The 24227-nt window shown below is 44.8% G+C and overlaps 1 long non-coding RNA gene across 1 annotated transcript; it reads left to right on the top strand.

The window, feature by feature from the left end:
• Positions 1–1183: 1183 nt before the first annotated feature.
• Positions 1184–8123, top strand: LOC144579510 (uncharacterized). The gene is made up of 4 exons (XR_013527226.1): positions 1184–1715; positions 3905–4022; positions 6393–6573; positions 7203–8123. It is a non-coding gene; the product is annotated as an uncharacterized LOC144579510 (long non-coding RNA).
• Positions 8124–24227: the final 16104 nt, after the last annotated feature.

Here is a 24227-nt window from a genome sequence, read left to right as displayed (position 1 = left end):
GATGGCACCACTGCACTCCAGCCTGGATGACAAAATGAGACTCTGTCTCTGAAATAATAAATAAATGAAATAAAAAAACAATTCTCTCAATAATCCCATGAGGCGGATACTAACATTATGCCCACTTGAAAATGAAAGGCATACCAAGAGAGTCATCAAAAATGAAACTTTCTGCTTCACATTTCTAATCCAAAGATTTGTCCCAAGTGGGCCGTCCTAAGCCTGCAGTGGAGGCAGTAGTCACCTTGGCCATGTGAGAGATGTGCATGTGTAGAATTTTTTACAACAGCATGAAGCAATGGGGAGGCAGAGACAGCTATTTCCTGTCCCTTCTGAGACCTAAAATCAGTTCCATTTACGTGCAAACTGGCTTTGATTGATATCAGCAAACTTCCAGGCTTCACATATTCCTCCCCAGGATCACTAACCCTTAATTTTCGGGAACAATTGGAGAGCCAAGCAACAATTGATGAAGACCTTGACCCTCCCAACCCTAGATACAAGAGAAAGGAAAGACGAAAACACTGGGCAGCTGCTATGCTCTGCGTGTTTTGTGTCATTGACCCCCTGATAGCCCTGGGAAATAGGCACTAGATTTTTGTTTCTCTCTCACTGAGGCTCAGAGGGTCCTGTCAGGTGGAAGACGGTCGTGTACCTGGGAGTGGCAGAGCTCTGAGCCTGAGGATGGGAATCATTCACATTTCTATGATATGCTGTTCTTCTAGGATAGCCTGGCATCCATTACCTCATCTCATTTGAGCCTCACAGAACAGGAAGCTACATCACTGCAAGTCACATAGTTGGGGGAGGGATGGTGGTGGAGGATGGACTTCTAAGCCAGGAATCCTGCTCTTTGAATAATCTCCTTCTTTTTTTAAAAAAAATTGTCTATTTTTTTAGTTTTTAATTTTTGTGAGTACATAGTAGTTGTGTATATTGATGGGGTATATGAGATATTTTGAAACAGGCATACAATGCACGATAATCACATCAGGGCAAATGAGAAATGTATCCCTTCATGTACTCTGATTTTTAATCCAAATTGTTAATTCTGCCTTTAAGATTTTTTCACTTTTTTAGTATCCATCTCTTTTTTTTTTTTTTGGAGATGGAGTCGCATTCTGTCACCCAGGCTGGAATGCAGTGGTGTGATCTGAGATCACTGTAACCTCCACCTCCCAGGTTCATGCAATTCTCCTGCCTTAACCTTCCGAGTAACTAGGACTACAGGCGCCCACCACCATGCCTGGCTAATTGTTTATATTTTAGTAGAGACGAGGTTTCACTGTGTTGCCCAGGCTGGTCTCGAACTCCTGAGCTCAGGCAGTCTGCCCGCCTCGGCCTCCCAAAGTGCTAAGGTTATAGGCGTGAACCATTGCACCCAGCCTACAATCTCCTTCTACACCACTTCCTTTTCCTTCTCTTGCTCTCCATCCAACTGTCTTCTCATTCCTCATTTATCTCTCTCTTTCTGTTTTAATGCAAAGAATTTTGAGTGTGGAAAACTTAGCTCTCTTCCTGGTCTGCCACTTTGTAGCTGTGTAACCTTGGGAAACTTTGTCCTCATTCTCCAGGCCTGCCTGAATCCCAGTGTGGTCACCTTGTGCCCTGAGACTAGGGGACAGGTGATGCCCAGCAGCCCGGCAGCCCCTTCCAGGAGGTATTTGCTGGCCCTGCTCCTCTGCATCCTGAAGGGGAGCCCACCCACCTGCAAGGTATGCAAATGTTAAGGTGTGTTTCTGCTGTCACGATACTCAGGGATATATAGTAAAAGAACCCTGAGTCTGCAGGAGCCCTGAATTCTGCAAGGCTGAATGTCACAGGCGCTATACAAAAGGTCCTTTATGTTCCATATGGCTTTCATTCATTATCTCATTTAATCCTCACAAAACCCCCTAGATGTTTTATCCTCACTTTTCAGATAAAAAGCAAAGATTTAGAGCCTTCCAACACCCTCCCTTCCTGCCCTAAGCAGCTTCCCGTAATATTAACATCTCACATTCATGTGGCGCTTTTGTTACAGTTGATGACCACTGTTAATACATTATGTTAACTGATGTCCATAGTTTACATTAAAGTTCACTCTTCTTTTTTTTTTTTTTTTTTTTTTGAGACGGAGTCTCGCTCTGTCACTCAGGCTAGAGGGCAGTGGCTCGATCTTGGCTCACTGCAACCTCTGCCTCCCAGGTTCAAGTGATTCTTCTGACTCAGCTTCCTGAGTAGCTGGGATTACAGGCATGTGCCACCATGCTCAATTAATTTTTGTATTTTTAGTAGAGACAGGGTTTCACCATGTTGGTCAGGCTGGTCTCGAGGTCCTGACCTCATGATCCACCCACCTCGGCCTCCCAAAGTGTTGGGATTACAGGCGTGAGCCACCACGCATAGGCTAGAGTTCACTCTCTATGTTATGCAGTTCTATGGGTACTCACAAATCCAAAATGCCATGTATCCACCATGCAGTATCATACCAAATATTTTCATTGCCCTAAAAATCTCCTATACTTGGAAAAAAAAAAAACTCCTGTACTCCAATACACATTCCTTTCCTCAGCACATGAATCATTCTGAAGGACAGACCATATGTTCAGTCACAAAACAAGTCTTAAAACTAGAAATCAATAATAAGGAATTTTGGAAAAAATAAAAACACATGGAAATTCATGTGCCCAGGCAGGAGTGCAGTGCCGTGATCTTGGCTCACTGCAACCTCAGCCTCCTGGGCTCAAGCGATCCTCCCACCTCAGCCTCCTGAGCTGAGTAGCTGGGACTACAGGAACCTGCCACCACACCAGGCTAACATTTTGTATTTTTGGTAAAGATGTCATTTCATCATGTTGCCCAGGCTGATCTTGAACTCCTGAGCTCAAGCAATCCACCCACCTTGGCCTCCCAAAGTGCTGGAATTACAGGCATGAGCCACCACTCTCGGCCTTCTCATTTCTTTAGTAGAGTTGTTTGTCTTCCTATTACTGAATTGTAAGAGTTCTTTATATACTTAGAATGCAAGTTTCATTAGATATGTTTGCAAATATTTTCCTCCCAGTCCGTGGCTTGTCTTTTTACTTTCTTAACAATGTTTTTTTGAGCAAATGTTTTAAAATTTGATAAAGTTCAAATGATAATTTGTCTTTTACGATTCATGCTTTTTGTTATATCTTAAGAAAATTTTACCTAACCCAAGTTCACAAAAATTCTTGTCCTAGGTTTTCTTCTACAACTTTTAGAGTTTTAACTTTTATATTTAGGCCTATGGTGAATTCAAGTTAAATTTTATGTATGGCGTGAGGTAAGGATGGCATTTCATTTTACCCCAAACAGATTCTGATTCTACTAGCACTATTTTTTTTAAAAGATTGTTGACTATCCTTTCCCCCATTATATTACCTTAGTGCCTTAGTCAAAACTCAATCAACCGGCTGGGCATGTTGGCTCATGCCTATAATCCCAGCACTGTCAGGGGCTGAGGTGAGTGGATCACTTGAGGTCAGAAGTTCAAGGCTAGTCTGGCCAACATGGTGAAACCCTGTCCCTACTAAGAATACAAAAATTAGCCAGGTGTGGTGGTGTGTGCCTGTAATCCCACCTACTCAGGAGGCTGAGGCAGGAGAATTACTTGAACCTGGGAGGTACAGGTTGCAGTGAGCTGAGAACATTCCACTGCACTCCAGCCTAGGTGACAGAGCGAGACTCCATCTCAAAAAAACAAACAATAAAAACCCCTCAATTAATCATATATGCGTGGGTCTATTTTATTTTTTCTTTGACTTCTATGTCTATTCTTTATGCTACTACCATAGTGTTTTGATTACTATAGCTTTATAATAAATCTTGAAGTCAGACGGTATAAGTTCTCCCCAGTTATGTTTTTCTTTTTTCTTTTTGTTTGTCTTTCTTGAGACAGGGTCTTGCGCTGTCACTGAGGCTGGAGTGGAGTGTCACAATCATGGCTTACTGCAACCTTGACCTCCTGGGCTCAAGCTATCCTCCCACCTCAGCCTCCTGAGTAGCTGGAACTACAGGTGCATACCACCACACCTAGCTAATTTTTGTAGAGCTGGGGTCTTGCTGTGTTGCCCTGGCTGCTCTCAAACTCCTGGCCTCAAGCCATCCTCCTTCCTTGGCCTTCCAAACTGTTGGGATTACAGATGTGAGCCACCATACCTGGCCCCTATTTTTCTTTGTGTCGATTTTTCTTTCAGTTTTCTCAGCTTGTTAACTTTCTGGATCGGTCTTTTGTTTGTTTAGTTTTATCTTTCATTAACTGGAAAATTCTCACCTATTATCTCTTCAAATATTTATTCTTCCCATATTCTTTTGCTTACCTTCTTTTTTTTTTTTTTTTTTTGAGGCAGAGTTTCGCTCTTGTTGCCCAGGCTGGTGTGCAATGGCGCGATCTCAGGTTACCACAATCTCCACCTCCTGGGTTCAAGCTATTATCCTGCCTCAGCCTCCCAAGTAGCTGGGATCACAAGTGTGCACCACCACACCCTGCTAATGTTCTGTTTTTAGTAGAGACAGGGTTTCTCCATGTTGGTCAGGCTGGTATCGAACTCCTGACCTCAGGTGATCTGCCCACCTCAGTCTCCCAAAGCGCTGGGATTACAGGCATGAGCCACCACACCCAGCATCTTACCATTTTTTGAGGCTCTGATGACATGGATACTAAACCATTTGATACTGTTGCAGAGCTCTGAGATGTGTGTTTTGCATTTTTACCCTTTGTTCTTGTTGTGTTTCAGTTTGCATAATTTCTCTTGACCTATCTTTAAGCTCCCTGATTCTGTCTTCTGCATCTATTCAATCTTTAATAAGGCTGTCAAAGTAATTCTTAATTTCTGATATTGTCTTTTTTATATGTGACATTTCCTTTTGATTATTTTGAAATATCTTCATCTCTTTGCTGAAATTCCCTATCTGCTTATGTGTGTTGTATACCTTTTTCACTAGTTCCTTTAATATCTTAATTATAATTGTTGTATGATTTTTCCATTGTTGTTGCAACAAATGACGAATGTCTTCGAGCAACACAAATGTATTATCTTAGTGTTAGTTACAGAGGCCAGTAGTCTGAAATGGGTCTTGCAGGGCTACAATCAAGGTGTCCATAGGGCTAGGTTCCTTTCTGGAACTTTTAGGGGACACTCTGTTCCTTGTCTTTTCCAATTCATGGAATATTGTCACCACTGGTCCATGCGAGTACCCCTCTTATTTGTTTATTCTCTTTTATCTCAATTCCAACTCTCATCCCTTTCTCTGTCCCCTGTATAAACATTCTAATATGTTTAATATGGATCTTTTTGTGGTCTCACATTTTTTTCTTTTTTAAAGAGATGAGGTCTCATATCACCCAGGCTGGTCTTGAACTCCTGGGCTCCAGCTATTCTCCTGTCTCAGCCTCCCAAAGTACTAGGATTACAGGCATGAGCCATCACACCTGGCCCTGGCCATGTTGTTTGATATATATATATACATATATATATATGACTTAATTATATAAATCACAGTATGGTTTATATCTTATATCTTACTTTTTAAACTCAGCACTTTATTTCTATGATCCATCCATCACGCATACAACTAATCTTTTGCTTCTAACTACTGCATAGCATTTCAAGGTGTGCATATACCATGACTTATTTTTCCATTATTCTGGTGATAAAAATCCAGATTTCCCCCAACTCCACCAACAACACAGCAACGAATATCCTCTTCCATGACCCCTTGGACATTTATGGAATTTTATTTGAGACATGCCCAGAGAGGAGTTGCTGGATCGCAGCATACATATAGTTTGACTAAATCAGGATTCTCTCCAGAATGGCTGCACTAGTGCCTCAGCCCACAATTCTAGAGGTTTTCTATAACCCATAGCCCCACAACACTTGGCATTATTCCACCTTCTAACATCTGCCAATCCAATGATATAACGTGATATCTTTTTGTTATTTTAATTTGCACTGCTCTGATGACTGAGTTAAGTCCATTTGTCTCTTATCTAAGTAACTCAGTTTTTCTCTGTGTGTCCTCAATTGAAAATGTTTCCCAGGCCCTCTCAGAGCTTCCCACAAGTATCAGTTGGTCTTTTTGCCTTATGTCATCATGATGGCAATCAGATGTAATCAGAGGCAAACAAATTCTTTCCGCCAGTGATTGGCTTACGTGGGGAGTGGTATGAGCGTGCTGATGCCGGAATTTCAGACTGAAGCTGCATCAGCACAATTTGCTACCATGGTGTTTGTTTTCTTTTTAATTGCCATAAATAATTACATAATAATATTTTCAACTGCCATATTTGGGGCTCTGTACTCAAGAGGGAAAACCATTTCTCTATTAAGGTGTTTGCTGCTGTAAGGGCCTTTGAAACTCACCATTATTCATCTTTCCCACAGAAAGAAGATAGATGTGGTGCATGAATTATCTGTGTTCGTGTCCAAGGCTGTGGTTATGAATGTGTGTGTAATTGTGTGAGGAGAGTCAGACCTATGCTGTGGAAAAGTTGGCTCAAAAGTACAGTTTGGAGGCCAGGCATGGCAGCTCACACCTATAATCTCAGCACTTTGGGAGGCCGAGGTGAGAAATTTGCTTGGGCCCAGGGGTTGGAGACCAGCCTGGGCAACATAGTGAGACTTTGTCTCTACAAATTAAAAAAAAAAGTTACCCAGGTGCAGTGGCACACACCTGTGTTTCCAGCTACTTGGGAGGCTGAGGTCAGAGGACCCGTTGAGCTGGGGAGGTTGAGGATTCAGTAAGCTGTAATCGCACCACCACACTCCATCCTGGTGGACAGAGTGAGACCCCATCTCAAAAGAAAAGTATAATTTGGAAAACAAATAAATAATACCCCGTCCAAATGCTCTGTCAGTAATAAACCAAATAAAAATGATATAAGCTTTCTCTAATTCCTTTAACAAGTATATACAATGCTTTCAGTGTTATACTTAAATGTCCATGCTTACACCACCTGCACAAGTTAAGTGGGGTCAGAATCATACTACGTAAACCCTCTAGGGGTGAATTCTTCTAAGGCCAGATGTGTGGCTAGATATCCCTTTAAGAATTCCTAGTGCTCTTTTTACACAAAGTTCTAGAAACTGTTTTTGCAAGTGTGCATTTTCATCCTGAATGTTTTCTGAGTTCCACCTAGATTTTCACAACAATATCACCTCCTTTCCTTCTAATCTAGTTTGATCTTTGCACAGGCATCCAGGTTTGCTACAAAATGAACTCCATTTGGCAAGGTCAGTCTGATGCATTAAGACGGGGGAAATGTGCGTCCCCATCTCTTATCCCCAGCGATGCATATACCTCAGGAACGGTATGTAGAGAAGAACAGGGCTGCTGTGATTGTTGAAGAACAACTCATTGGTAGCAGCTCCACTGTTTATTGGCAGAAGGGAGGATTGTGTCCAGGGCCATGGTATGCAGTGGTGCAGTTCATGCAGTGCAGAGAAAGGCCCAGCAGAGCCAGCGAATGGGCCTGAAATGCAAGCTCTGTGTCCTGACCTGGAGATGGGTCTTTCCAGAAGGGCCAGCAGGAGGTGCCTTGCGAGCTCCCTGAGTTCCCACAGGGCTATGGTTGGCTCTGAAAGGGCCAGACCCAGGGTGTAGGTTAGGATAGGGATGGGCTGTTGCTGGTCTGTCCTCAACCCAGACACTCTATTCTCTGATGGGCCCTGTAGAAATTTTATGCTTTGAAAGCTGCTAAAAATTGCAGATGAGTGTCTTCAGATGCTGGGAGAAACGGGGGAGGATTCTGCCCTCTCAAGAGACATTTGGCAATGTCTGGAGGCATTTTTTATGTCTAGACTGCAGACTGCTATAGACGTCCCTGGCCTCTTGCTGCTCAGCGTCTTACAATGCATAGGACATTCTCCCACAATGGAACGATCTAAACTGAAATATCAGTAGTTGAGAAACCTTGAGCCACATAAAGGTAAGAAGAATGAGTTTTCTTCATTGGCGGATGTGTGGATAACACTGTGGGTGTTATGTTCATCTTGCATTTGTAAAACAGCTGGCCGGGCGCGGTGGCTCATGTCTATAATCCCAGCACTTTGGGAGGCCAAGGTGGGTGGATCACAAGATCAAGAGATCGAGACCATCCTGGTCAACATGGTGAAACTCCGTCTCTACTAAAAATACAAAAAATTAGCTGGGCATGGTGGTGCGTGCCTGTAATCCTAGCTACTCAGGAGGCTGAGGCAGGAGAATTGCTTGAACCCAGGAGGCAGAGGTTGCGGTGAGCTGAGATCGCGCCATTGCACTCCAGCCTGGGTAACAAGAGTAAAACTCAAAAAAAAAAGAAAGAAAACAGCTACATATTTTTTATACTTTAGTAAAAGACTTGCCCTCATAGCTTATAACCTTTGCTCCAGCTGTATATTTTAGATTTTCCCTTGAAGTAAAGCCTCCCCCTCCACCCTCATCCCCTTCCCAACTTCTCCCCTCTACCACCATTGCTCTGGGAGGACAAGATGCTCAGAAGAAATGTTTACATATGTTTGTGTGACTTTCCATGTATGTGTCTGTGTGTGTGTGTGAGAGAGAGAAAAAGAAATAGAGACAGAAACAGAAAAAAATGCTCAAAGATGCAGAAAGAGGTATGCAGAAAAGGGAGGGGGGCAGAGTGGACAAACAGAAAGGAAGAGAAATAAAACCCACAAAGAACTGACATCCAGTTAAAACTTTTTGTTTAATGCCGTCTTTGATATGCTGGAGTCTGGAAATTCAGCCATAAACAAGCCAAGGACCCTGCCCGCAGTGAGCCCGCGATCTCTCCACTAGAGAGACAAAGACAACCAGCATGTCTGGAAAGTGGAAATCTCGCAGTAAACTCACAGTCAAAGCTGGAGGGAACATGGAGGAGGAGGACTAGTGCGGAGGCTTCAGGGGAGGTGTCCATTGAGACAAATGGGGAGGAGAAGCATTTTGCCAGGGGATCAAAATGAGGAAGGCTATTGAGAGGAGTGAGGATGCTTGGTAGGTGGTTTTGGAAAATGGTCTAGTGTTGGGAGGTGGGGATGCAGGATGTGGGCTGTGGAGGAGTCACAATGAATGATAAAGTTGAAAAGGACAATTAATCGTTGCCTCCCCCTTCCCCCACTCCTTGAAGCTGTGCTTGAAACTGTATATGTGGACAATGACTGGAGATTCTTGTGTAAAACTTTTTCACCTTCTTCAAGTCTTGCTCAAATGTCTTTCTCAGTGATGCCTGCTGCTATGTTTTGTGTCTCCCCTCCAAAATTCTTTTTTTTTGAGACAAGGTCTCTCTCTGCTGTGCAGGCTGGAGTGCACTGGTACAATCTCTGCTCACTGCAACCTCTACCTCCTGGGTTCAAGTGATCCTCCCACCTTGGTCCCCCAATTACTGGGATTATAGGCATGAGCCACCACACCTGACCCTCCTCCAAAATTCAAGAGGTGGGGCTTTTGGGAGGTGATTAGGCTGTAAGAGTTCTGCCCTTGAGGATGTGATTTGTGCCTTATGAAATGGCTGAAGGGATTTAATGTATCCCAAGTGCCTAGAAAGTGCATAACAAATACTCATAAATATTTGCTGCACAAGTAAATGAATGAATATGGGGATCAGAGGCATTTCCCCATCTGTGGGCCCCTTTTCAGAACTTCACATTTCTGAGGGCTGCTCCTAGGAGAGTGTATTCATTTCCTATTGCTATGTAACAAATAACTTAGAGGTTTAAAACAACATACATGGCTGGGAGCAGTGGCTCATGCCTATAACCCTAGCACTTTTGGGGCTGAGGTGGGCAGATCACTTGAGCCCAGGAGTTCGAGACCAGCCTGGACAACATGGCGAAAATCCGTCTCGACAAAAACAAAAATTAGCCAGGCATGGTGGCATGCACCTGTAGTTTCAGCTACTCGGGAGCCTGAGGTGGGAGGATCACTTGAGCCTGGGAAGTTGAGGCTGCAGTGAGCTGTGATTGCACAACTGCAGTCTAGCCTGGCAACAGAGTGAGACCATGTCTCAAAACAAATGAACGAAAATGAAATAAAGCAACAACATCTATTTGTTATCTCACAGTTTCTGTGGGTCAGGAGTGCAGACTCAGCTTAGTTGGGTCTTGCAAAACTGCAATCAAGGTGTGGGCTAGAGCTCAGTCTCATCTGAGTCTCTACTGGGGAGGAATTCACTTCCAAGCTCACAGAGTTGGCAGATCCATTTCCTTGTGGCTGCACGGCTGAGGGCGGCCTCCATGTCTTGCCGCCTGTGGGCTACAGGCTGCAGTCTGCCCTCAGCTCCTAGAGCCTATGTAGTTCCTTGCCAAGCGGGGCTTCCCAACATGACCCCTGGCTTCCTAAAAGCCAGCGAAGGAGACAGAGAGACTCCAGCAAGATGGGCACTGCAATTTTATATAATGTAATAAAGTAATCGTACACATCCTGTCAACTTCGCCATATTCCATTAATCGGAAGCAAGTCACAGGCCCACCTACACTCAACAGAAGGGATCACACAAAGGCATGAACTCCAGAAGGCAGGGATCCTGGGAGCCACGTTAAGAAGTCTGCCACAGGAGGTGACAGCTGGAGGTGATGCTGAAGGCTGAGGGCAAAAACACCTGGAAACATGAATTGTGGCCCTCACCTGACAGGGGGCACCCGATGTGAAGAGGGAAGGCATAAGCAGGAAATGACAGCCTGCTCATCATCGCAGGCCTTGTTCCTGGAACTGCAACTTGGAGCGTTTCCATTAGGGCAGCCGAGAGACCAGGGGCAGGCCATCATCTCCCATTCTCCCTTTCTCAGATCTTCTGTTCTCTCCTCAAGAAACAGGAGTGGAAAAGTCATGAGGGAGATCTAAATAAATGTTCAATGAATGAAGACACCAATGAGATCCTGCAGCCCTTGTTTCTTGGGCAGATCTGGAGGTAATTTCCTAAGAAACAAGCTGAAGGAAGAAAGCATTCCTTTGGAATCTTCTCTGAAGCTCTAGGCAAAGGCTTTTGATAACAAATACTTTTTAAGGGTTTCATGCAATAAACATTGAGCTTTGAGCTAAACCTCCCTGGGCTCTTGCCATGGTGTGCTCTGGTGAATTCAGGTTGTTCTAGGCCCTGACCACTGAGTTCAAGGTGGAAGCCACCTCACGGGCACATCCTAGCGCTGGAGGCAGGACCTCAGGCCGTCATTTCTCCAGTGGGAAGGCTACATGTGGGCTGACTTTCCTGATGACTCAGCATGTTTTCCACTCAGTAACGCTTCACAGAAGTGAAGATTCTGACTTGCTTTCTGACGAAGAGCTTTGGATGAGGTGACTTTGGATTAAGCCTTTACATGTGCATACTTTTTTTCCCCCTTTTACTTGAATTTCTATGACTTCTTTTGCTCACACGATCCATGACAGGCAACTTGCTTTATGTCAGGTGAAGGCCATTCATAGCCAAGGTGAGCGGACTCTGACAAGGTCACATCGGAGGCTGTGATATTTAGGTCTTTGCTGACTTGGCCATACTGTAAGACTGAGGAAGGCCCTTGTTATTGAAGGTGATAATTGAGCCTTTTGCATGGGTCTGTGTTTGTAAAAGCCTTTGTCACAGAAATCTGTGACATGTTTAGTACTTAGTCCCTCTGGGGTAAATGAACCACAAAAACTCTGGGCATGCTGACCCATGAAGGGAGCATCAGATTCCAGGACCTGTCACTAACTTTCAAATGACAATTGCAGCCTGGATTTCTCTTCCTGCGTTTTCCTTCATAAACTTTCAATCACCATGTGGGCACCTGGCTAAAGGAGCTTAAAGCAAACCTGGAGAAGTTGATGAATAACACTGGGATCTTATTTGCTGAAATTTCCCTGAGACCAAAATAGTAAGGAGAACTTGGATTTCTAAAGCACAGTGTTCATCCCTGTCTTGAAAACCATGTCCTCATTTGAGAGGCGAATGGCTTTAATCTGTTCCTCACCGCAATAGCATGTCTCCTAGCTTTTTGTTTGGGTTCTTCCTTTAAAATGTAGAATTCCCAGCATGAGGAGCATGTCTCCTCTGGATCCCTGACCAATGACTGGGCCTGGAACCATCGCGAGAACTCTCAGAAGACCCGCTAGTTCCTTGCTGGGGTCTCTATGTCCCGAGTGCACATGTCAGTTGCGAACCTTCAGCAGCATTAAGAGCCAACCTTATGCAGCTGGAAGCTTTTGTGGACAGGCATTCACAGGAGCCGATTCTCTGCTGGATGCATGGCTCATGGCTCGGCACAATGAGGGGACACAAAAGCAATAAAATGATGATCCTTACAGTCTAGTGACAAATGTGAATTATTCCAGGGCCACCAGGAACCCCTGACTAAGGAACTGGCCCTATCTGGGGAGCAGGTTCAAATCACATTCTCAGGTGATACCTGGTACTCACAGCCAGTCGGAGTGGATTCATCCCGGGTTCCAGGGCAATGGCAGAGAAAATACAAAGCATCACTTACTTCCCCCAGGATGGGCGAGACTAGTAGGTCTTCTGTGTAGGGAAAAGACTGCACCATGCACATCCAAGTCCTCGCATCCATGCACACTCCCACACACCTGAGTCGTTTGTCCTAAGCACATCCGGCGTGTTCTCTCCCAGGATCCATCCTGCATTCCATCCCTTTACCCTACTCCTATCTTTTTGTTGTTGTTGTTGTTTGAGATGGAGTCTTGCTCTGTCACCCAGGCTGGAGTGCAGTGATGTGATCTCAGCTCACTGCAACTTCCACCTCCCGAATTCAAGCGATTCTCCTGACTCAGCCTCCTGAGTAGCTGGGATTACAGGTGTCCACCACCATGCCCACCATGTAGAGACGGGGTTTCACCATGTTGGCCAGGCTGGTCTCAAACTCCTGACCACAGGTGATCCGCCTGCCTCGGCCTCCCAAAGGGCTGGGATTACAGGCATGAGCAGCATGCCTGGCCCCTACTCCTACATTAATCAAGAGGTTTTTGATGGAACAGCCTGGGCTTACTCTTGATAAATCATTCTGAATAAATAGCCTCTGTTAGAATGAAAGACCTGCTTTCCATGCATTTCTTTCTCTCAACACCAGAACAACAGGAAAGAAAAAGACACAATTTCTCATTCTCCCTGCTGAATCTTGAATGATCGCCTCTTTCTCCCTGAACGCAGGTGTCTCAGGATGTTGCTTTCCATCCCTACTCATACTTCTTTTTAAGAAATTCAACCTCAAAAAGAAAGAAAGAAAGAAAGAAATTTAACCTCGATGGAGTATTTTCAAAATGGATGAACATTTCTAACAAAAACTTCTTAATACCTTTTGTATATTTCTAATATTTAAAAGTACACTTGGAGGCTGGGCACAGTGGCTCACTGCCTGCAATCCCAGCACTTTGGGAGGCTGAACTGGGAAGACCACTTGAGGACCACTGGACAACATAGGGAGACCCTCTCTCTACAATTCTTTTTTTAATTGGGTGGGCGTGGTAGTGCATGCATGTAGTCCTAGCTAGTGGGGAGGCTGAAACAGGAGGATTGCTTGAGCCCAGAAGTTGGAGGCTGCAGTGAGCTACAATTGTGCCACTGCACTCCAGCCTGGGCAACAGAGTGAGACCTTGTCTCAAAAAAAAAAAAAAACAAAACTGCATTTGGATGGAAAGGCCAGCTCCATCTATCTTATCTGGAAAGATCCTACCCTTCTGTCCACTCTGGCCCCTTTTTTCTACTTACATAACCCCACTTTTTTTTTTTTTTTTTTTTTTTTTTTTTTGAGACAAGGCATTGCTGTGCTGCCCAGGCTGGACTTGAACTCCTGGGCTCAAAAGATCATCCCACCTCAGCCTCCCGAGGAGCTGGGAGTAGAGGTGGGTACCACCATGCCTGGCTTCTGCTCATTCTTTAAAATCGAGTTTTATTTCCATGTTTGTTCACTTGAGGTTTTGGTCTGTCCCCCTCCATCAGACTGTAGCTGCTTTAGGACAGAAACCGCATCTGTTTCGTTCTTCTCTGTATCCCCAGCACTGTCCAGACTGCCTGCTGTAGCAGAATCTTGTTAAAGTATTTGTTGAATGAGGCTGGGCGTGGTGGCTCACACCTGGAATCCCAGCACTTTGGAAGGCCCAGACAGACAGATCACCTGAGGGCAGGAGTTTGAGACCAGCCTGACCAACATGGAGAAACTACATCTCTACTAAAAATACAAAATTAGCCGTGTGTGGTGGCAGGTGCCTATAATACCAGATACTTGGGAGGCTGAGGCAGGAGAATCACTTGAACCCAAGAGGCAGAGGTTTCAGTGAGCCAAGATCGCGCCATTGCACTCTAGCCTGGGCAATAAGAGCCAAACTCTGCCTCAAAAAAAAAAATTGTTGAATGAATAAATAAAGTAGAATGTTCATAACAAATAATATATATGGTTTCCTTGGCTAACTAAAAGTGAGACAGAAGGTACAGCAGGGTGGGGAATAAACAGTGCCAGATATGTGAGCACTGGGCTTTCGGAGAGTGGAGAGGACTAGAAAGCCGCTAACAGGGCTGACGAGTCAAATAAGGGTGCCCTGATCTCACAATGGAGGTAAAGTGCCCACAGCTGCTCCAAGAGCCGGGGAAGCTGAGGGAGGACTCAGGCAAGGGTGCCGTCATTGCGGGCCTGGCCACTGCTTCATGCCAATGTGGAGAGCCAGCCGATGGATGCCAATGTGTGGGAGCCACAAAACAGTGGCTCCACTTCTACCATCCAAATCTCACACAAGAATCCCTCTGCGGGCCCCTCTAACCAAAACATACAGGGAGGAAATTCGGGAAAATGTGATTCCTCCTGTAGCAGGAGCGGCCGAGAGAAACAGAACTCTTGAACACTGAACTGGGAAGGAAGGTGTGATTTATTCAGCTGGGAACAAGGTGGCATAGTTGCCTAACAGCCAAGCTCGTCCAACAAAAGAAATCTCTGCCTTTATATAGGCTTACAGCTCTAGATATTACATGTGAAAGGGTCTTGGTCTTAGGAGTAGGCATGGGGTATAGTGACTTACGAGTTTGGTCGTGTTTAAGTAAAAGCAGTGCCTTCCGGAAAGATTCCTCCACACCATGCCTGTGATCTATAGATGGGCAATTAGGGTGGTGCCTGGTCTGCCAGCCTTTACTTCTCCTATTGAAACACAGTGTGGAAGTCAAGCGGGGGATGGTCTTAGATGCCTAAGGGTGATTAGGGGTCTCCTCCGTCACTCCCAGCTTTGAGAATCTCACCTATAACATTAACGAGAGTTCTTACTCTCATTTTCATGATCCTCTGAAGAAACTGATTGACAATGATGCATATATTTGTGATGTGGTTCTTTGGTCTATTACAGCAATGAAGAATTTTTCTGATTATTTGGAGGAACAGGGAAGCAAACAAGGGAGTAGCCAGCAAACACCTACTACTATTAACCACACTTATGATGAGAGTCTCGAATCCCCCTAGGATGAGAACCAACCTCCAGACAAGGACTCAGGGTTAAATCCGTGCCATACCTGCACAGGCACGTGTGCCAGTTTGGTTGTGTCTCTTACAGTATCCTCCACTGCTTGACCCCAGTCATCTATGTGTAGGCAGCAATTGGTTAGATTGAATTTTCCACAGACTCCTCCTTCAGCCGCTAGCCTGTAATCTAAGGCCAACCAGTTCTGATAAATCGCATTTCTCATTTGAGTTTCTTGTTGGGCCAAAATGGACAGAGCTTTGCCCATTTTATTTTTTATTTATTTTAATTTAATTTTTTTTCAAGACGGAGTTTCACCATATTGATCAGGCTGGTCTCAAACTCCTAACCTCAGGTGATCCACCCACCTCAGCCTCCCAAAGTGCTGGGATTATAGGCGTGAGCCACTGTGCCCGACTGCCCGCTTTATTAATATTTCCACAGCAGCCTGCAACTGGATGATCCGACTGAACATTTAGATAGGAGTCTGGTCTCCCAGGAGCCACCTTCCGCCCATGTGACCAGCCCATAACACTTAATGATTATTTCTGGTTGCCACTCATTATCTTCCCATTTACCTATTTTTAGACTTCTTTTCTCCCGGACAGAACAAACTGGATGTTCTAACAGCCCTCCTGTCTTTGGCAGACAGTAGGAAAAGGGAAGGCTTCATGATGCCTATGACACCGCCACCTGTCCATCTTTTAGGTGGTTGGACATATGTCCTTTTGAATAACTTTGTTCGCATCTGAGGGAACCACAGCCTCCCCAAGCCCCACTGGAATAGTAGGCATTTATGGCTGTACAGGCATCATCAAACCTTAGGGTGACCTGTTCTGGGCTGCCCTCCTCCTCTGTTTTAGCTATTAATAGGGCTGCTCCATCGTCATGGATTACACACCTTATACTGAGTACCATTATATAAACAGGTTCCCTTTTGTGTCCCTGTACATTCATAATATCTGTAGAACAAAAGAATGGCAGTAACTTTAGGTCCTACCTCAGTAACTTGGTGTACACGCTGAGAGCATCCTCCAAAATCAGTTAATGTCACTATGGTACAAGTCCAAATATGAAGAAGAATAAGTCCCAGGATGAACTTCCTCATGCTTCTGCCATGCGTGGACCAGCCAGCTTCTGGGATGTGGCTGGAGCAGGGCCTGTCGTCCTTCTTAAGGTGATTCTGCCAGTGGTGTCTGGGTCTGGTCTAGCTTCCCAAGTTTCAGCTGCTGCTGGTTTCACACAGCTGTGGTGGATCCAGGCTGCGATTCCCTCTACCTTGGATCAGGGTCTGGGGTCCTTTCTATCATGGCTTCGGAGGGACTGCATTCCAGTCCTTTATTTATGTGTGATTACCTGGTGAGAAAGGGTGAACTGGGGAGAATAAGTTTACAGGGCATCTTTTATTTACCCAGGTTGAAATATCCTGAGTGATTTCTTCCCTAGAGCTTGTAGCTATGGTCCTAGCTCAATTTCTCCCCACTCACGAGGAGTTCCCGGGAGTGCCCGCAGTATGGGAGGGGCCTATGATAGAAGACTTCATAGGGGGAATATCGGGAGTACATTTAATGTTGAATAACTTCAAGGAAAGTGCCTGCACCCACTTTAATTCTGTTTCCTAACACGTTTTCCCTAAGCTCCACCATTTGCTTAGAGAAAGTTCTTTTCCTCCTGAATTTAATTGTCTTTTTCTTTGTACAGGGCTCCATGTACTTGAAGAGTTAGAAAGGCATACCAGGAATTAGTATAAACGTTCACAGTCTTATCTTCACTCAGTTCTAGAGCCCGGGTCAGATCAGTAAGTTCAGCCTTCTGAGCTGAGGTACTCTGAGGCAGTGGCACAGTCCCAGTACAGTGTCCAGAGTCACTACTGCATGTTGCACACTTTCTCCTTGTGGATTAACCAAACTGCCTCCATTCACGCACAACTCCCAGTCTACTGCCGTTCACGGTTGATCCCGAAGATCGGGCCTGCTGTAATCAACTGAGTCCAATAATTCAGCACACATGTGTTTAATTGGGCCTTCTGACCCGGGGGCAAAGTGCTGCAGACCTTAACAATGCAGGCTCAGGTATTTGATTAACCTAGCATTTGTTAACCGATGATGTCCTTTGGTGTTCATTAGAGTTACTACTGTGTGGGGTGCTTTGATATTTAAATTTTGCCCCAGAGTTGATGTTAGAACTTCAACTGTTATTTTTTTCCTCTTTCTGACACATACAGTGTGAGAGGCTTTGTTAAGTCAGGTAGCCCCAAAGCCGGGCTGGCAAAAGTTTCCCTTTCAGTTCCTGCCGCTGCTGGGTTCCCTGTTCAAAGGGTTCCTTGTCTCCCCCCTCCCAGTCCCCGCCACCCTTTGTCACTTTGTATAGGGGTTTGGCCAGTACCGCAAAGTTTGAAATCCACAATTTATAGAGACCCACAGCTCCCAGGAATTCTCTTGCCTGCCTTCTAGTTTCAGGCTCTGGCAGGTTGCAAATGACCTGTTTCCTCTCTGCTCTAGGCTGTGCTCTCCCTGCTGGATGGTGAACCCCAGGTACCACACTTGCTGTTGGCAAATCTGGGCTCTCTTTTTAGACACTTTATACCCACAGTCCTCCAGGTGCTGAAGTAAGGCATCTGTTTCTTTAGCACACCCAGCTGCTGCGGGGTATCCCAATAAAAGGTCACCAGCATATTGGAGCAGCATGCAGCCTAAGTCCTTAGCAAGAAACTTCTGGGGGGTCATGGGCTAGTGCCTCCCCAAAGATGGTGGAGAGTTCTTGAACCCCTGGGAAGCTGGGTCCAGGGGTACTGGCTGGTCATACCTGTTTCTGGATTTTCCCATTGAAACGCAAATAGTTTCTGACCCTCTGAGGCCAGTTCGATGCTAAAGAAAGCATTCTTAGGCCAGGCACAGTGGCTCATGCCTGTAATCTGAGAACTTTGGGAGGCCAAGGTGGGCAGATCATGAAGTCAAGAGATTGAGACCATCCTGGCCAACATGGTGAAAACCCATCTCTACTAAAAATACAAAAATCAGCTGAGCATGGTGGTGGGTGCCTGTAGTCCCAGCTACGAGGGAGGCTGAGGCAGGAGAATTGCTTGAACCCAGGAGGCGGAGGTTGCAGTGAGCCGAGATCGTGCCACTGCACTCCAGCCTGGCACCTGGCAACGGAACAAAACTCTGTCTCAAAAAAAAAAAAAATGAAAAATCCACTGGCAATAATCCCAACCACATGCATATGTTGGGTGCAAGTTGGTGGAAAGTCACCGTTGTCTGATTAACAAAATGCAAGTCCTGCACTGGCCGTCAGTCTTCAGTCCCTGGTTTAGTTAGGAAGAGTCTCCACCTCTCCTCCCAAGGGACTGTGAGAGCCTTGATAATCCCTGCCTGAGGCAGTTTTAGCTGCAGGGAGCCCTTATCAGTGAAAGTGACAGCAGTAGCTCTTTTGCATAGCAAGTCTCTCTCCATTTGGGGTAGGGGCAGTCTGGCAAGTACAGGAACTGATGTATAACTTAATGGCCACTCACCAACAGATCCTAGGCAAACAGAAAGACTGTTTCTCTGATACCTCAATAGCTCCAACAATATTGGTTGTTTCTTTTGAAGGGGGCGGCTACAGGACTGTCATCTGGACCATGGGCTCTTTGGGGCCAATGAGCCCCACCCCCCTTCAGTCCAGTGGCCCTTCCATTAGACTAAACAGAGCCCCTTCACTTTCATCTGAAGCCTCATGCTTAAGGTCTCCCTGTTTTCCTGTTAGCTGGGGGCACTTGTCCTTCCAGTGTCCCACTTCCCTATAGTAAGCACACTGGTCACACTGCAGGTGAGGGTGAGCAGACTGGGTGGCTTTCCAGGAGCCCCCCTTTCCCCGCCCTCTTGGGGGCACTTCTTTAATAGCAGCAGCTATCAAGTTGGCATTTCTTTGAGCCTGATGCTCATTTTCTCTACGACTTTTTCTACGGCTTTCCGCTTCTCAGTTCATGAACACCTGGTTAGCTATTTCCAGTAACTGTGGAGTATTCGTGCCTGCAAATCCTGCCTGCTTCTGCAATTTTCTCCTGACGTCTTCTGCACACTGACTGACCAATGCCATACGTACCATGCGTTGGTTTTCGGGGCTCTCAGGATGGAAAGGAGCATACATGCGAGAGGCCTCACACAGCCTTTTGTAGAGTTGCACAGGGCTTTTCTCCTTTCCTTGAGTAACCTCAGAGACTTCACTGATGTTTGTAGCCTTCTGGGCTCCCTTTTTCAATCCTTCCAGTAAGGCCTCCCTGTACCGGATTAGCCTCTACATGCCCTCCAGGGTGTTCAGATCCCACTGGGGTCAGTCTGTGGTAACTGGGCCCTGACATACTCTTGGGGGTTCTGGTAATCTGCAGGAACATGTTCCTCCAACCATTTAGAAGTACTCCTCGCCTTTTGTCTGTGTTAAAAGGATACATAAGCAGCTGGTGGCAATCAGCCCAAGTGGGGTTATGAGTCTGAATAATAGTTTGCAGTAGGTCGGTGAGAGCTTGCGTCTTCTCAGTATAAGACAGGTTGTTATTTTTCCAGTTGATAAGATCAGCTGAGGTGAACAGCAGGTACATGAAAACTCGCCTTTCTACCATGTGGCCCTCCTCATCCACTCACATACAGCTCTGCTCTCTTAAAGGCATCTGCACCCCTGCCTTGGGACATAGACTGGCTGCTAGGGCTGGGGTCAGAGTTCCTCCTGGGAATCAGGCAGCTATGGGAGGAGTCTCTGCCTTCTCTTTTATCTACTCTGGGTGATTTAGGGGTGTGCAGTTCTGGTGGAGGTGCTGAGGCTTCAGGCCCAGGGCCAGGGAGTCCTTGAAGAGGAGGAGGCATTATTGGCAAAAACTCCCCTGCTATCGAATCTGCCAGGACCTTAGGAGTCTGTGTCTTTGCCAACTGAATCTACCAGGACCTTGGGAGTCAATGTCTCTCAGTGGGGTTTTTCCTAGCTGCCTGCCCCTTTGCCATTAGCACAGTTGCTGCACCAACTGAAACTCGCTTCCCGGTCAGCAAGGTGGCATCGTTGCCTAACAGCCAAGCTCGTCCAACAAAGGAAACCTCTGCCTTTATATAGGCTTACACATCTAGATATGACATGTGAAAGGGTCTTGGGCTTACAGTTTTAGAAATTACATGTGAAAGGGTCTTGGGCTTACAACTCTAGAATTTACATGTGAAAGGGTCTTGGTCTTAGGAGTAGGCATGGGGTACAGTGACTTACGTGGGGTTTGATCGTGTTTAAGTAAAAGCAGTGCCTTCTGGAAAGACTCCTCCACACCATGCCTGAGATCTATAGGAGGGTGATTAGGATGGTGCCTGGTCTGCCAGCCTTTATTTCTCCTATTGAAACACAGTATGGAAGTCAAGGAGGGGGATGGTCTTAGATGCTTAAGGGTGATTAAGGGTCTCCTCTCTCAATCCTAGCCAAGGTGATGCCTTGCAAAGCTGCTAGTGTAGGCACTCAGTACTTACTGAATGAATGTCTACATGAATGAATGAATGCACTGAACCAGCAGCAAGGAGCACTGGGCAACTGGTTCCCACTAGGATGGAAGCTTTGGGAGGGATGGCATTGTTGTCTCTTTCATTCACTAAGAATCATACCTGCTATGCAGGTGCTTAATAAGATTTTGGTGGAATTAATTTTGAATGGATCTAGTCTAAGGTCAAAGAAGCCTGTGTGGGGTGACTAGACGACACAGCTACACATTTTCTTTTGTGCAGTGTCTGGGGAAATGCAGTAAGGAGCCATTTTACACACTTAGCATAACAGGGCATAAAATGGAACAAAGGTAAAACAATATTTCTTTCTCTCACGACATACCTCAAGGAAACAAGCATGAAACGGTAATAATGGCAGCAGAGCAAATGTCATAAATAAGTCACTGACAGAGAAGCTTGGCTACTGAGAGCCAAGAATCCTGGTTAAGGGGAAACAAATGGGGAGAGGAAAAATTACTTAGAAGCATTTTATTCATGACCTTCCCCAATGTCCATGTGGAGAGATATACAGCAGAGGAAATCCTAGAGGAGCTTCGACCTGCTGTGACACTAGACAGACCACAGGTACTCCAGGATCAGAATATTATTAAATGAAAGCCAGGCTGCTTCCTCTAAGATATGCAATAAGACAAGGATGCCCATTTTTTTTCTTTTGTTTTTATTTTTGTTTTTTTTTAAAGACTGGGTTTCACCATGTTGGTCAGACTGGCCTTGAACTTCCGACCTCAGGTGATCTGCCTGCCTTGGACTCCAAAGTGCTGGGATTACAGGCGTGAGCTACTACGCCTGGCCTGTTTTGTTTTTTTAGAAAGAGTCTCACTCTGTTGCCTAGGCTGGAGTGCAGTAGCGTGATCTCAGCTCACTACAAGCTCCGCCTCCTGGATTCAAGTGATTCTCCTGCCTCAGCCTCCTGAGTAGCTGGGATTACAGGTGTATGCTGCTATGCCTGGCTAACTTTTTGTATTTTTAGTAGAGATAGGGTTTCACCATGTTGACCAAGCTGGTCTCAAACTCCTGATCTCAAGTGACCTGCCCACCTTGACCTCCCAAAGTGCTGGGATCCTTGCCCAGCTAAGGATGCCTATTTTCACCACTGTTATTCAATATATTACTAGGAATCCTAGCCAGAGCAATCAGACAAGAGAAGGAAGTAAACAGAATCCAAGTTCTAAATGAAAATGTCAAATCATTCTTGTTTGCAGATGATATGATCTTATGTTTGGAAAAAGCTCAAGACTCCACCAAAAAACTATTACAGTAAACAAATTCAGCAAAGTTGCAGGATACAAAATCAACATACAAAAATCTCTAGGATTTCTATCTGTCAACAGCAAACAATCTGAAAAAGAAATTTAAAAAGTCATCCCATTTACAATAGCTACAAATAAAATAAAATACCTAGGATTTTATTTAATCTTTTATTACTTTGGTTGTTTTTCAACCAAAGAAATGAAAGGTCTCTATAATTAAAACTATAAACATTGATGAAAAACGTTGAAGACCACACACACACATACACATAAACGGAAAGATATTCCACGTTCATGAAAGAATCAATATTGTTAAAATGCCCATACTACCCAAAGAAATATGATGATCCAATGCAATTCCTATCAAATATCAATGACATTCTTTACAACAACAGAAAAAAACCCTAAAACTTATATGGAACACAAAAGACTCAGAATAGCCAAAGCTGTCCCAAGCAAAAAGAATGATACTGGAAGAATCACATTAGCTGATCTCAGACTATACTACAGAGATATAGTAACCAAAACAGCATGGTATTGGCATAAAAACAGACACATGGACCAATAGAACAGAATAGAGAACCTAGAAATCAATCCATACATCTATAATGAACTCATTTTCTACAAAAGTGTCAAAAACATACACTGGGAAAAGGACAGTCTCTTTAATAAATGGAGCTGGGACAACTGGATATCCATATGCAGAAGAATAAAGCTAGACCCCTTTCTCTGGCCATATAAAAAAATCAGAATGGATTAAACACTTAAACCTCACTTTGGGAGGCTGAGGTGGGTTTATCACTTGAGGTCAGAAATTCAAGACTGGCCTGGCCAACACAGTGAAACCCTGTCTCTACTGAAAATACAAAACTTAGCTAAGCATGGCGGGGCACCCCATAATCCCAGCTACTTGAGAGGCTGAGGCAGGAGAATTGCTTGAATCCTGGAGGCAGAGGTTGCAGTGAGCCAAGATCACACCATTGCACTCCAGCCTGGGCAACAGAGTGAGATTCTTCTGTCCAAAAAAAAAAAAAAAAAGACTTTAAGACCTCAAACTATGCTCAAACTATGAAACTACTAAAATAAAATATTGGGGGAACCCTCCAGTCCAATCTCCACTGGACTGGGCAATGATTTCTTGAGTAATACCCCACAAACACAGGCAACTAAAGTAAAAATGGACAAATGGAATCACATCAAGTTAAAAAGCTTCTTCATGGCAGAAGAAACAATCGACGAAGTGAAGAGACAGTCCATAGAGTGGGAGAAAATATTTGCAAACTACTCATCTGACAAGGAATTAACCAGAATGTACAAGGAGCTCAAATAACTCAACAGGAAAAATTCTAATAATCCAATTTAAAAATGGGCAAAAGATCTGAATAGACATTTCTCAAAAGAAGCCATAAAATGACAAGCATACATTGAAAAGGTGCACAGCATCATTGATCATCAGAGAAATGCAAAATCAAAACTGCAATGAGATACCATCTCACCCCAGTTAAAATGGCATATGTCCAAAAGATAGGCAAAAACAAACGCTGTCAAAGATGTGAAGAAAAGGAAATCCTCATGCGCTGTTGGTGGAAATGTAAATTAGCACAACCACTGTGCATAGCAGTCTCCTCAAAAAAGCGAAACTATCCTATGATCCAGCAATCCCACTGCTAGGTACATACCCCAAAGAAAGGAAATTAGTATGTCAAAGGGATATCTGCACTCCTTTTTGTTGCAGCTCTGCTCACCATAGCCAGGATTTGGAAGCAACCTAAGTGTTCATCACCAGATGAATGGACAGAAAATGTGGTACATACACGCAATGAAGTACTATTCAACCATAAAAGAAAATGAGTCATTTGCAACAACATGGATGGAACTGGAGGATATTACGTTATGTGAAATAAGCCAGGCAAAGAAAGACAAACTTCACATATTCTCATTTATTTATGGGATCTAAAATCAAAACAATTGAGCCCATAGATATAGAGTAGAATGATGGTTACCAGAGTCTGGGAAGGATAGTCAGGGATGGGGAAAATGTGGGATGGTTAATGGGAACAAA

Source organism: Callithrix jacchus, chromosome 15, assembly GCF_049354715.1.
Source record: "Callithrix jacchus isolate 240 chromosome 15, calJac240_pri, whole genome shotgun sequence".
In the NCBI taxonomy this organism is placed as follows: domain Eukaryota; kingdom Metazoa; phylum Chordata; class Mammalia; order Primates; family Cebidae; genus Callithrix; species Callithrix jacchus.
The sequence above is the reverse complement of the archived record's forward strand: the minus strand, read 5'-3'. Positions and strand labels throughout refer to the sequence as shown.